At 46.5% G+C, this 9,780-nt stretch overlaps 4 non-coding genes across 4 annotated transcripts; all 4 read right to left on the reverse strand.

Moving 5' to 3' along the window:
- Positions 1-2,068: 2,068 nt before the first annotated feature.
- Positions 2,069-2,259, reverse strand: LOC130302557 (U2 spliceosomal RNA). Its single transcript, XR_008852755.1, has one exon. It is a non-coding gene; the product is annotated as a U2 spliceosomal RNA (small nuclear RNA).
- Positions 2,260-4,349: 2,090 nt separating this feature from the next.
- LOC130302558 (U2 spliceosomal RNA) lies at positions 4,350-4,540 on the reverse strand. Its single transcript, XR_008852756.1, has one exon. It is a non-coding gene; the product is annotated as a U2 spliceosomal RNA (small nuclear RNA).
- A 2,081-nt stretch (positions 4,541-6,621) lies between these two features.
- Positions 6,622-6,812, reverse strand: LOC130302559 (U2 spliceosomal RNA). Its single transcript, XR_008852757.1, has one exon. It is a non-coding gene; the product is annotated as a U2 spliceosomal RNA (small nuclear RNA).
- A 2,085-nt stretch (positions 6,813-8,897) lies between these two features.
- Positions 8,898-9,088, reverse strand: LOC130302568 (U2 spliceosomal RNA). Its single transcript, XR_008852766.1, has one exon. It is a non-coding gene; the product is annotated as a U2 spliceosomal RNA (small nuclear RNA).
- Positions 9,089-9,780: the final 692 nt, after the last annotated feature.

The raw sequence follows: 9,780 nt of genomic DNA on the forward strand, positions 1-9,780 counted from the left end.
GGGCGGGCCCAACAAGGTCCCCTTCATGGGCACTATCACTGCTTGCTGTCAGGGAGGCTGCCAGACAATTTTCCATGCACACTCTGGGCTGGGGGGCAGTCAACCACCAGTACACACAGCAGAACCTAAACCCATACCATTATTGCTAAGCAGCAAGACAGGGGCCCATTGCACTCCCACGGGGCCTTTTTAAATGCAATCCATAACCCGGATTTGCCAGGAACCCTTCTTACTCCTCCTACTTGCATGTCACACTGGGCTTAGGATCTGCATAGGAAACACACACACAAGCACACACCTACCTTTGTTGCCTGCAGATGCCTCCTTGGCTGTCCCCAAACGGTATCAAACCAACACCCACGGGAAGCTGTAAGCATAGAGGACATGCCTGCACCCCATTGGACTTACCTGTGTGGGTTAAACCCGGGTTATTTGACAACCTATGGCGGTGATGGTTCTGCTCAGGCAGAGCAGTGCTGATGCTCCTCATAAAGCTGTCGCTGCTGTGAAGGTTCTAGGTGACATCACAAATCCCTATGGTTACATACACAACAAAGCTGGGTTGTTGTTGTTTACACTCTGCAAGGCCTGTGGAAGTGAGTGACATCATAGCACTGTAGTTCTGAGGGTTCTAGATGGATGCAACAATCTCCTGTTGCTTCTATGAAGGCCATAATAGACGACATCACCAAACAGCTCCATAGTCACATACACAGCAAAGGAGAGATGTTGTTTACACCTAGTGATGTCAGTGGTATTGAGTGACATCACAGCACAGTGCTAAGGCTCCTGGGCCTGGACACAGCAGCGGCTGCAATATCTCAACGGAGAATACGTTTATATATATGTGTGTGTGTGCGCGTATATATATATATATATATATATATATATATATATATATTCTCCGCCGAAATCACTTTTAAACCCATTTCCACCTTTTTTTCCCTTCTCTTCCTCTTACTTTTTTTTCACGTTTTTTTACGTTTTTCTCCTTTTCGCCTCTTTTCTGGGCGTATTATTCTTCTTTTTCTTCTTTTTTTTCGTCTAATGCATACCCCATCAGTGCAGCAATGCTTATTCAATACCGCCAGCAGATGGAGACACTGGGGGATAATTTTCTAAGGATTTATACTGATTTTTCCTGTCTGAATTTGTCGCACAGAAAGTTGCAGGCCAAATATGTGTGACATTTCTGCGACTTTAGCTTCTAGAGCATTTTTACAACATTATACATAGGTGCTGAATACATAAAAAGCGACTGTTCAGCGACAGACAAGTCGCATCGGCTGAAAGTAGGCCAGAATGTCAGTCCATGTTGGAGCAGGTTTAGATACAGTCTAAAGCATAGATCTCAAAGTCTGTGCACAGAATTTAGCAAGGGCCTCGCACCTTCTGATGCATCAGGTAGGTGCACAATAGCATAGCCTAACCCTCTGTACTTTGGTCTATATTGATGCGGGACATAGACAGCCAGCTGATGACCAATCCATTAGTGCAATGGATGGCTGGAAGCATTTGTCTTTGCCTTTGCAATACCACAGAAGCAATGCATGGTCAATGTACAGCAATGACACACCTGTGTGAACAGCCAGGAGACCCCCCCCCCCCATGTTATGTTACATAGTTACATAGTTAGTACGGTCGAAAAAAGACATATGTCCATCAAGTTCAACCAGGGAATTAAGGGGTAGGGGTGTGGCGCGATATTGGGGAAGGGATGAGATTTTATATTTCTTCATAAGCATTAATCTTATTTTGTCAATTAGGAACATTCAGCACCCACCCGCTATCAAGGCAGCTGCCTATCATGTCATGCCCTACCTGCACAGGTGTGCTGGCTACTCAAATGATCCAATTAAGGAGGCCATTTAGTCAGCAGCAGCAGAAGTCCTGTGCCTGGACGCTCCAACAGCGGCCAGACACAAGCAGAAGCAGAAGCAGCAGCAGCACCACCTTTTGTTTTTTGGCTGCAGCAGCAGCAGCAGCAAGGCCCACAGGGCTGGCTAGCTGGCTAGCCAGCAAGCAGGTAGCAATGAAAGTAGGAATCTTTCTTTTTAACCCTGTAAGGGGGTGGTGCACTGTACCCGAAGATACTGCCATATCGGGTCAATGCATAGGGCGACGGAAGCAAGCTTCGAAATCGGCCCCCGTTCTCAAAAATCCATTTAATATATGGTCCCCAGATAGGGGACGTATCAGATATTAAACTGATAAGAACAGATACTACACTTGATCTTAGCCAAAAGGCCGAGAAGCGATAACCGTGAAAGGGGCGGGCCCAACAAGGTCCCCTTCATGGGCACTATCACTGCTTGCTGTCAGGGAGGCTGCCAGACAATTTTCCATGCACACTCTGGGCTGGGGGCAGTCAACCACCAGTACACACAGCAGAACCTAAACCCATACCATTATTGCTAAGCAGCAAGACAGGGGCCCATTGCACTCCCACGGGGCCTTTTTAAATGCAATCCATAACCCGGATTTGCCAGGAACCCTTCTTACTCCTCCTACTTGCATGTGACACTGGGCTTAGGATCTGCATAGGAAACACACACACAAGCACACACCTACCTTTGTTGCCTGCAGATGCCTCCTTGGCTGTCCCCAAACGGTATCAAACCAACACCCACGGGAAGCTGTAAGCATAGAGGACATGCCTGCACCCCATTGGACTTACCTGTGTGGGTTAAACCCGGGTTATTTGACAACCTATGGCGGTGATGGTTCTGCTCAGGCAGAGCAGTGCTGATGCTCCTCATAAAGCTGTCGCTGCTGTGAAGGTTCTAGGTGACATCACAAATCCCTATGGTTACATACACAACAAAGCTGGGTTGTTGTTGTTTACACTCTGCAAGGCCTGTGGAAGTGAGTGACATCATAGCACTGTAGTTCTGAGGGTTCTAGATGGATGCAACAATCTCCTGTTGCTTCTATGAAGGCCATAATAGACGACATCACCAAACAGCTCCATAGTCACATACACAGCAAAGGAGAGATGTTGTTTACACCTAGTGATGTCAGTGGTATTGAGTGACATCACAGCACAGTGCTAAGGCTCCTGGGCCTGGACACAGCAGCGGCTGCAATATCTCAACGGAGAATACGTTTATATATATGTGTGTGTGTGCGCGTATATATATATATATATATATATATATATATATATATATATATATTTCTCCGCCGAAATCACTTTTAAACCCATTTCCACCTTTTTTCCCTTCTCTTCCTCTTACTTTTTTTTCACGTTTTTTTACGTTTTTCTCCTTTTCGCCTCTTTTCTGGGCGTATTATTCTTCTTTTTCTTCTTTTTTTTCGTCTAATGCATACCCCATCAGTGCAGCAATGCTTATTCAATACCGCCAGCAGATGGAGACACTGGGGGATAATTTTCTAAGGATTTATACTGATTTTTCCTGTCTGAATTTGTCGCACAGAAAGTTGCAGGCCAAATATGTGTGACATTTCTGCGACTTTAGCTTCTAGAGCATTTTTACAACATTATACATAGGTGCTGAATACATAAAAAGCGACTGTTCAGCGACAGACAAGTCGCATCGGCTGAAAGTAGGCCAGAATGTCAGTCCATGTTGGAGCAGGTTTAGATACAGTCTAAAGCATAGATCTCAAAGTCTGTGCACAGAATTTAGCAAGGGCCTCGCACCTTCTGATGCATCAGGTAGGTGCACAATAGCATAGCCTAACCCTCTGTACTTTGGTCTATATTGATGCGGGACATAGACAGCCAGCTGATGACCAATCCATTAGTGCAATGGATGGCTGGAAGCATTTGTCTTTGCCTTTGCAATACCACAGAAGCAATGCATGGTCAATGTACAGCAATGACACACCTGTGTGAACAGCCAGGAGACCCCCCCCCCCCATGTTATGTTACATAGTTACATAGTTAGTACGGTCGAAAAAAGACATATGTCCATCAAGTTCAACCAGGGAATTAAGGGGTAGGGGTGTGGCGCGATATTGGGGAAGGGATGAGATTTTATATTTCTTCATAAGCATTAATCTTATTTTGTCAATTAGGAACATTCAGCACCCACCCGCTATCAAGGCAGCTGCCTATCATGTCATGCCCTACCTGCACAGGTGTGCTGGCTACTCAAATGATCCAATTAAGGAGGCCATTTAGTCAGCAGCAGCAGAAGTCCTGTGCCTGGACGCTCCAACAGCGGCCAGACACAAGCAGAAGCAGAAGCAGAAGCAGCAGCAGCACCACCTTTTGTTTTTTGGCTGCAGCAGCAGCAGCAGCAAGGCCCACAGGGCTGGCTAGCTGGCTAGCCAGCAAGCAGGTAGCAATGAAAGTAGGAATCTTTCTTTTTAACCCTGTAAGGGGGTGGTGCACTGTACCCGAAGATACTGCCATATCGGGTCAATGCATAGGGCGACGGAAGCAAGCTTCGAAATCGGCCCCCGTTCTCAAAAATCCATTTAATATATGGTCCCCAGATAGGGGACGTATCAGATATTAAACTGATAAGAACAGATACTACACTTGATCTTAGCCAAAAGGCCGAGAAGCGATAACCGTGAAAGGGGCGGGCCCAACAAGGTCCCCTTCATGGGCACTATCACTGCTTGCTGTCAGGGAGGCTGCCAGACAATTTTCCATGCACACTCTGGGCTGGGGGGCAGTCAACCACCAGTACACACAGCAGAACCTAAACCCATACCATTATTGCTAAGCAGCAAGACAGGGGCCCATTGCACTCCCACGGGGCCTTTTTAAATGCAATCCATAACCCGGATTTGCCAGGAACCCTTCTTACTCCTCCTACTTGCATGTGACACTGGGCTTAGGATCTGCATAGGAAACACACACACAAGCACACACCTACCTTTGTTGCCTGCAGATGCCTCCTTGGCTGTCCCCAAACGGTATCAAACCAACACCCACGGGAAGCTGTAAGCATAGAGGACATGCCTGCACCCCATTGGACTTACCTGTGTGGGTTAAACCCGGGTTATTTGACAACCTATGGCGGTGATGGTTCTGCTCAGGCAGAGCAGTGCTGATGCTCCTCATAAAGCTGTCGCTGCTGTGAAGGTTCTAGGTGACATCACAAATCCCTATGGTTACATACACAACAAAGCTGGGTTGTTGTTGTTTACACTCTGCAAGGCCTGTGGAAGTGAGTGACATCATAGCACTGTAGTTCTGAGGGTTCTAGATGGATGCAACAATCTCCTGTTGCTTCTATGAAGGCCATAATAGACGACATCACCAAACAGCTCCATAGTCACATACACAGCAAAGGAGAGATGTTGTTTACACCTAGTGATGTCAGTGGTATTGAGTGACATCACAGCACAGTGCTAAGGCTCCTGGGCCTGGACACAGCAGCGGCTGCAATATCTCAACGGAGAATACGTTTATATATATGTGTGTGTGTGCGCGTATATATATATATATATATATATATATATATATATATATATATATCTCCGCCGAAATCACTTTTAAACCCATTTCCATCCCTTCTCTTCCTCTTACTTTTTTTTCACGTTTTTTTACGTTTTTCTCCTTTTCGCCTCTTTTCTGGGCGTATTATTCTTCTTTTTCTTCTTTTTTTTCGTCTAATGCATACCCCATCAGTGCAGCAATGCTTATTCAATACCGCCAGCAGATGGAGACACTGGGGGATAATTTTCTAAGGATTTATACTGATTTTTCCTGTCTGAATTTGTCGCACAGAAAGTTGCAGGCCAAATATGTGTGACATTTCTGCGACTTTAGCTTCTAGAGCATTTTTACAACATTATACATAGGTGCTGAATACATAAAAAGCGACTGTTCAGCGACAGACAAGTCGCATCGGCTGAAAGTAGGCCAGAATGTCAGTCCATGTTGGAGCAGGTTTAGATACAGTCTAAAGCATAGATCTCAAAGTCTGTGCACAGAATTTAGCAAGGGCCTCGCACCTTCTGATGCATCAGGTAGGTGCACAATAGCATAGCCTAACCCTCTGTACTTTGGTCTATATTGATGCGGGACATAGACAGCCAGCTGATGACCAATCCATTAGTGCAATGGATGGCTGGAAGCATTTGTCTTTGCCTTTGCAATACCACAGAAGCAATGCATGGTCAATGTACAGCAATGACACACCTGTGTGAACAGCCAGGAGACCCCCCCCCCCATGTTATGTTACATAGTTACATAGTTAGTACGGTCGAAAAAAGACATATGTCCATCAAGTTCAACCAGGGAATTAAGGGGTAGGGGTGTGGCGCGATATTGGGGAAGGGATGAGATTTTATATTTCTTCATAAGCATTAATCTTATTTTGTCAATTAGGAACATTCAGCACCCACCCGCTATCAAGGCAGCTGCCTATCATGTCATGCCCTACCTGCACAGGTGTGCTGGCTACTCAAATGATCCAATTAAGGAGGCCATTTAGTCAGCAGCAGCAGAAGTCCTGTGCCTGGACGCTCCAACAGCGGCCAGACACAAGCAGAAGCAGAAGCAGAAGCAGCAGCAGCACCACCTTTTGTTTTTTGGCTGCAGCAGCAGCAGCAGCAAGGCCCACAGGGCTGGCTAGCTGGCTAGCCAGCAAGCAGGTAGCAATGAAAGTAGGAATCTTTCTTTTTAACCCTGTAAGGGGGTGGTGCACTGTACCCGAAGATACTGCCATATCGGGTCAATGCATAGGGCGACGGAAGCAAGCTTCGAAATCGGCCCCCGTTCTCAAAAATCCATTTAATATATGGTCCCCAGATAGGGGACGTATCAGATATTAAACTGATAAGAACAGATACTACACTTGATCTTAGCCAAAAGGCCGAGAAGCGATAACCGTGAAAGGGGCGGGCCCAACAAGGTCCCCTTCATGGGCACTATCACTGCTTGCTGTCAGGGAGGCTGCCAGACAATTTTCCATGCACACTCTGGGCTGGGGGGCAGTCAACCACCAGTACACACAGCAGAACCTAAACCCATACCATTATTGCTAAGCAGCAAGACAGGGGCCCATTGCACTCCCACGGGGCCTTTTTAAATGCAATCCATAACCCGGATTTGCCAGGAACCCTTCTTACTCCTCCTACTTGCATGTGACACTGGGCTTAGGATCTGCATAGGAAACACACACACAAGCACACACCTACCTTTGTTGCCTGCAGATGCCTCCTTGGCTGTCCCCAAACGGTATCAAACCAACACCCACGGGAAGCTGTAAGCATAGAGGACATGCCTGCACCCCATTGGACTTACCTGTGTGGGTTAAACCCGGGTTATTTGACAACCTATGGCGGTGATGGTTCTGCTCAGGCAGAGCAGTGCTGATGCTCCTCATAAAGCTGTCGCTGCTGTGAAGGTTCTAGGTGACATCACAAATCCCTATGGTTACATACACAACAAAGCTGGGTTGTTGTTGTTTACACTCTGCAAGGCCTGTGGAAGTGAGTGACATCATAGCACTGTAGTTCTGAGGGTTCTAGATGGATGCAACAATCTCCTGTTGCTTCTATGAAGGCCATAATAGACGACATCACCAAACAGCTCCATAGTCACATACACAGCAAAGGAGAGATGTTGTTTACACCTAGTGATGTCAGTGGTATTGAGTGACATCACAGCACAGTGCTAAGGCTCCTGGGCCTGGACACAGCAGCGGCTGCAATATCTCAACGGAGAATACGTTTATATATATGTGTGTGTGTGCGCGTATATATATATATATATATATATATATATATATATATATATTTCTCCGCCGAAATCACTTTTAAACCCATTTCCACCTTTTTTTCCCTTCTCTTCCTCTTACTTTTTTTTCACGTTTTTTTACGTTTTTCTCCTTTTCGCCTCTTTTCTGGGCGTATTATTCTTCTTTTTCTTCTTTTTTTTCGTCTAATGCATACCCCATCAGTGCAGCAATGCTTATTCAATACCGCCAGCAGATGGAGACACTGGGGGATAATTTTCTAAGGATTTATACTGATTTTTCCTGTCTGAATTTGTCGCACAGAAAGTTGCAGGCCAAATATGTGTGACATTTCTGCGACTTTAGCTTCTAGAGCATTTTTACAACATTATACATAGGTGCTGAATACATAAAAAGCGACTGTTCAGCGACAGACAAGTCGCATCGGCTGAAAGTAGGCCAGAATGTCAGTCCATGTTGGAGCAGGTTTAGATACAGTCTAAAGCATAGATCTCAAAGTCTGTGCACAGAATTTAGCAAGGGCCTCGCACCTTCTGATGCATCAGGTAGGTGCACAATAGCATAGCCTAACCCTCTGTACTTTGGTCTATATTGATGCGGGACATAGACAGCCAGCTGATGACCAATCCATTAGTGCAATGGATGGCTGGAAGCATTTGTCTTTGCCTTTGCAATACCACAGAAGCAATGCATGGTCAATGTACAGCAATGACACACCTGTGTGAACAGCCAGGAGACCCCCCCCCCCCATGTTATGTTACATAGTTACATAGTTAGTACGGTCGAAAAAAGACATATGTCCATCAAGTTCAACCAGGGAATTAAGGGGTAGGGGTGTGGCGCGATATTGGGGAAGGGATGAGATTTTATATTTCTTCATAAGCATTAATCTTATTTTGTCAATTAGGAACATTCAGCACCCACCCGCTATCAAGGCAGCTGCCTATCATGTCATGCCCTACCTGCACAGGTGTGCTGGCTACTCAAATGATCCAATTAAGGAGGCCATTTAGTCAGCAGCAGCAGAAGTCCTGTGCCTGGACGCTCCAACAGCGGCCAGACACAAGCAGAAGCAGAAGCAGCAGCAGCACCACCTTTTGTTTTTTGGCTGCAGCAGCAGCAGCAGCAGCAAGGCCCACAGGGCTGGCTAGCTGGCTAGCCAGCAAGCAGGTAGCAATGAAAGTAGGAATCTTTCTTTTTAACCCTGTAAGGGGGTGGTGCACTGTACCCGAAGATACTGCCATATTGGGTCAATGCATAGGGCGACGGAAGCAAGCTTCGAAATCGGCCCCCGTTCTCAAAAATCCATTTAATATATGGTCCCCAGATAGGGGACGTATCAGATATTAAACTGATAAGAACAGATACTACACTTGATCTTAGCCAAAAGGCCGAGAAGCGATAACCGTGAAAGGGGCGGGCCCAACAAGGTCCCCTTCATGGGCACTATCACTGCTTGCTGTCAGGGAGGCTGCCAGACAATTTTCCATGCACACTCTGGGCTGGGGGGCAGTCAACCACCAGTACACACAGCAGAACCTAAACCCATACCATTATTGCTAAGCAGCAAGACAGGGGCCCATTGCACTCCCACGGGGCCTTTTTAAATGCAATCCATAACCCGGATTTGCCAGGAACCCTTCTTACTCCTCCTACTTGCATGTGACACTGGGCTTAGGATCTGCATAGGAAACACACACACAAGCACACACCTACCTTTGTTGCCTGCAGATGCCTCCTTGGCTGTCCCCAAACGGTATCAAACCAACACCCACGGGAAGCTGTAAGCATAGAGGACATGCCTGCACCCCATTGGACTTACCTGTGTGGGTTAAACCCGGGTTATTTGACAACCTATGGCGGTGATGGTTCTGCTCAGGCAGAGCAGTGCTGATGCTCCTCATAAAGCTGTCGCTGCTGTGAAGGTTCTAGGTGACATCACAAATCCCTATGGTTACATACACAACAAAGCTGGGTTGTTGTTGTTTACACTCTGCAAGGCCTGTGGAAGTGAGTGACATCATAGCACTGTAGTTCTGAGGGTTCTAGATGGATGCAACAATCTCCTGTTGCTTCTATGAAGGCCATAATAGAC

This window comes from Hyla sarda, unplaced genomic scaffold (assembly GCF_029499605.1).
Source record: "Hyla sarda isolate aHylSar1 unplaced genomic scaffold, aHylSar1.hap1 scaffold_1169, whole genome shotgun sequence".
NCBI classification, from domain to species: Eukaryota; Metazoa; Chordata; class Amphibia; order Anura; family Hylidae; genus Hyla; species Hyla sarda.